Source organism: Pteropus medius, unplaced genomic scaffold (genome assembly GCF_902729225.1).
Source record: "Pteropus medius unplaced genomic scaffold, Ma_sr-lr_union100, whole genome shotgun sequence".
Classification (NCBI taxonomy): domain Eukaryota; kingdom Metazoa; phylum Chordata; class Mammalia; order Chiroptera; family Pteropodidae; genus Pteropus; species Pteropus medius.
In genome coordinates, this window is record NW_024351729.1 from 23,446,067 (window position 1) to 23,450,928 (window position 4,862).

Here is a 4,862-nt window from a genome sequence, read left to right on the forward strand (position 1 = left end):
GGCCTTTTCCATGGTTTTTTTTTTTTTCCTGATTTTACCTCCCCATATATTTAGTTTTTTCTTTCCAAAGGTATGTGATGGGTCTGAGGTGAGGCACGATCAGATTGTGGGTTTGTGGTTCTATATGTGCCTTTCCTTCCCCACAGAAAGGCTGGGTTTCCTTCCTTCCAAACCCAGATTCTGTTACTGTAAATACCCAGAAGGGCAAACAAGGGACGAGCCAACGTGGAGTCGTCGTTACTGTTTCCTTTCCACCTCTGCTCTTGAAGGTCCCACTTTCCAAGGTGCAGTCAGGGGCAGAGCGAATCACAGCTGTCTATATCCTGTCCACAGAATAACAAGCTAAAGGAAAGGGGAAAATACCAGGTTAGCACTACGAGAGCTGATGGTGAGTGATGGACTCACGTTGCTCTGCCGACCATATTTCTCTCTTCATCTAGGAGGGCTTGCTTGAAGCCTGGGAAGTGGGGACCATGGGATGTGTGGTGCTTGAAGTTCTTATGTTAGAAAGCTTAGTTTTGTCCTTTGAAAGTGGGAAATGGTTTCAAAAAGAAATCATCTTTTTTTTTTTTGGATCAGGATCAGACTAGAGAGCATGCAACCTTAGCAGAACTTTAGAATTTCAGAGTTGAATGGATTTGTCCAGTTTCATTCTTTCAAACGAGGAATGTGAGGCCCAAGGAGATTCAGTGTCTTCCTGCATATCCCACAGCACCTACCCATGGCTAAATCTGGCTTTGACAGAGTGGAGATACGGTGAAGATCTGAAGTGTGAGCTGTACAGAAATAAAAGTAGGCAGACTCAGAACTCCTCGTTCCTTTTATAATGGGGGAGGGGGGGGGGGTACTGCTGCTGTTTAACTTACACATCATCTTGTATGTGAGAAAAGGCTTTAAGAACCAAATTTGATCATACATTGCTGAAGACTCATCACCTACTTAGTGGAGAGGATTAATTGCAGTATGATAGAAAAGGTTCTGGGGCTGGGAGTGGGGTGGGGAGAGGTCGGAAGACCTAGGTCGGTCGCCGAATGTGTGATGAGGCCGTCCCTCTCTCTTCTGGGTCTCTATTCACCTTTTTTTTTTTTAAGCTTACAGCACCTGGTCTTCCTAGGTGGTCTTCCATCCAAGTACTAACCAGGCCTGACCTTGCTTAGCTTCTGAGATCAGATGAGATCGGGCACAGGTGGCATGGCTGTAGACTCTCTTCTGGGTCTCTAAATCCTCCTTTGTACTATGAAGAGTTGGACTGGATAATTTCTAAATTCTAACACTAAAGTTCTGGAACTTTACGATTGTATTAGCACTATTAGTTAAGATATAATTTCTGCCTTGTGTGACAGAAATAAAAAATAATAGTGTTTGACCTGTGTGTAGTTCTCACGTAAAAGGTAAAGCTGATGTGCTGGCTCTGCTCTTTGACCTCATCAGGGGCCCAGGCCCCTTCTGTGTTGTTGCTCTGCCAACCTTAAAGGGTTCCCTCATCCTCACAGTCCAAGATGGCTGGTGACATGTCTATGTTCTAAGCAGCAGCATGGAAGAAGGAAGAAGAAGAGAGGGAGAGCTGCTTTCCTTTATGGGCATGCCTCAGAAGTAGCACTTAGCACTTCTACTCAAATGCTTTTGGTCAGAACTTAGTTCGATGGCCATGGATGAATGCAAGAGAGGCTAAGAAACGTAACCTTTATTCTGGCTGGCTATCTGCCTAACTATAAGTTCTCATTGAGAAGAAGAAATAGATATTGGGGATAACTGTCAGTCTTTGTCATGTGAGTCTTGCTTGAGACAATATAGAACACAGTATTGTTTGTTGCCTCCACCACTGCTCAGTGAAGCATGTTCAAGGAGGGGGCCCAGGAGCGGTGTCTCTGAAAGCCATGACAAAAGCCCCACTCAGAGGAATTATGGTGGGTCTCATAGAACTTGCTGTTGAAACTCAGGTTGAAATTGAAGTAAGTGGATAACTGTGGTAAACTACCGGTTCCTGATGCTCCCTTTCCTCACCCCTTTACTTCTTGTTCTCCAACACGGCAAGTGATGGCAGCCATGTTTGTACCAAGTGCCCTCCTACACATCAGTGGCCACAGACTGAAACAGGTGTGGATACCTGATCTATGTTGGGCTGTCACATCCTCCTTCCTGGTCATATGAGCTGTGACTGAGAGACTCAAATTGATTTGGGGCTATTTGCTTGGACATGAGTGTTATAAACTCAAAAGTGATGGGGCACCATCTTCTGTGGTGAATGTGGGGACAGAGAAGAACGAAGCAGGTGCTCAGACAGAGCATCTCCCAAACACCATGGGGCCTGAGAGAGAAATTGGGAGAGGCTGCTGGTTCCGGATGGTCCCACGGACTGAGATTCAGTTTCCCATAAGGCTGAGATGCATTCATTCCTGTTAAATTTATTAAAACTCTCTTAAAAAGACACCATATATATGTAGAGAGAGCTCTTTTTTTTTTTAAAGAACTCCTAATCTGACCAGTCGAGTTTTTCTTTTCTGTTTTAAACAAATCTTAAAATCTCATGTACCATCTTAACAGCTAATAGCTTGCAAATTTCAGTTTTCTGCTTGTCACTAAGAGTAACAACTCAGAGGAGACTATATAAATTGATTCACCTAGCCAAACTAATCCAAAATAGGGATGCTAAATAGGTCAGTCGATGGAAACCAAAACCACAGTGTTCCCCCACTCTCAAGTAAAACAGCAAGAAATCCACATCGGAAGGGATGAAATGCAATGCAGTGGTTTAAAAGGGAGATTGAAAACAGCTCATCTTTATTTTAAAATATCTTCCTCTAACTTCAATGAACATATGGATTTGAAAAAGATCATAAGTTGGTATTAGAGGACAGAACTCACTATACATTTATAACTTGACTTCAAAGGAAGAAAATAGATAGGCAAGTCATCAACTTGCTTAAATAAAATTTAAGAGTGGAGATTCTGTTGAGAAATAGAATCCATGCCGTTAAACTTTCCTTATGAATTATGAAATCCACTACAAGAGATACATTAGAGTAAGACTTCAATTAACTGGAACCTAATTAATCAGAGCTTTTGATTATTATAATTTTAAAACCTACCTAAGTCAGAGATATAATCAAATAAGTTCTCGAAGTGTCTTAGCTTTAGGTTTAAATGTTTTTTTAATTTAATTTTTTTAACCACTAATACTTATCTAGAGCTATAGAATTGGCCAAATGATTGGGTTTTAGAGCTAGTAAGACATTAAAGGCCATCAAGTGCACTAGTTTTCAACCTTAGTTGCACATTATAATCACCTGGGGAGCTTTTAAAAATCCTGATGCCCAGGTTGTGCTCCATACTCAGTTATATCAGAATCTCGGAGGTGGGAGACCTGGGCTGATTTTTCTAGATGACTCCAATGTGTGGTATAGTTGGAAAACCAGGGATCTTCTGCAGCTTTCCCAAAATGTGAAGGGACTGACCCAGATTGCCAGCTGGTATAGAGCCAGGACTATAATCTAGAACTTTCTAAACCAGCCAGGCCTCCACTCATTATGCTATGCAAGCTCCCAGCTACACAGGGCCAATATGCGTCAGCTCAGGCTGAACGCTAAGCCAGTGCTCCTCCAACTTTGAAGTAAATCCCCATCACCAGGAGATCTTATTAAACGCAGCTTCTGATGAGCAGGTCTGGGGTGGGATGAGAATTTGCATTTCTAATACATTCCCAGGTGCTGCTGGTCTGGGTACCCTACTTTGAGAACCACTCTGTAAGTTACTGTAGGACTGTATCTTCACCCACAAGCACACTTGCCTGGCACAAAGGTAGTGGATTTGGATTCTTCTCGTCTTGTTCAAGGACATGGTTGCTGTATATTTCAGTATCTCCTTGTTTTTCCAAAAGTGTGGGAAGCTATTCTGTCCACGCAGAGCCTGCGAACCATCCACAGATGAATGTCCTTTCACGTTGAGGGATTCTATAGCTGTTGTGCTTTCTCGAATTGCGTCATTCCTGAGCAGGATTTTTTTGTCGTTGTTGTTAGCTTATCCCTGAGAGAGTAAAAGATGGCCATTCATCAAGCAGGATGAGTGTCCGAGCTCCACCTATCAACCTACACATGTGCCTAGAGATGGAAAAACTGACATGCGGTAGAATGAAACCCGGGCATCTGTGGAAATCCAGCCCTAATCCCGCCCCATAAAACAAAGTGGAAGATAAGTGAAAACTGTTGAAACCTGAAAGCAGATGGCTGAGTTCCTTACACTGGGGTATAAAGGGGACCTCATGACAGACTATTTATGGGTTTGGGGAAACCTGACAAGGTGTTGCTGTAAATGCCAAGAAATACACAGAACAGTGATTTTATTTGAACACATCTCATGACTACAGCTTCGCGAAGATGGAGAAAGATAGCTGCTGTGTGTGTGCGTGTGTGTGTGCGCGTGTGTGTGCGTGTGTGTGCGCGTGTGCGTGCTGGCGTGCGTCCGTGTGCTGCACTCGTTTAGCTCACACTGCTAAGAGCAAGACTGACGATGGATGAGAAAAAAGCCTGCCAAGGGAAATCCCTGCAAAGCTTCAGCGGGGGACAAAGCGACCATTTGTCACAGAGGGGCTCTATCCGTGGGGTTGGGAATGGGGAGTTCGGGCTCATAGCTTTAGCGTTCTCCTTACAGAGCTGCCCCAGACAAAATCGGGTTCAAAGAGCTGCCGAATGCAGCAGCTGTGTCTTTGGCCATCCCTGTTCCATGCCTTTCCACTCCTCCACGTGGTCCCAGTCTTCGCATTATGTCTTTAGCATCAGTACCTAGAGCAACGCGGCTTTCTTTGTATAGATATGGAGCCGTGATTAATATCTGTCACTGGGCAGCTGATTATTCCTGATCCTTTA

At 43.8% G+C, this 4,862-nt stretch overlaps 1 pseudogene; it reads right to left on the bottom strand.

Annotated features, from left to right (window-relative positions):
• Positions 1 to 1,089: 1,089 nt before the first annotated feature.
• LOC120587851 (uncharacterized) lies at positions 1,090 to 1,203 on the bottom strand (annotated as a pseudogene).
• Positions 1,204 to 4,862: the final 3,659 nt, after the last annotated feature.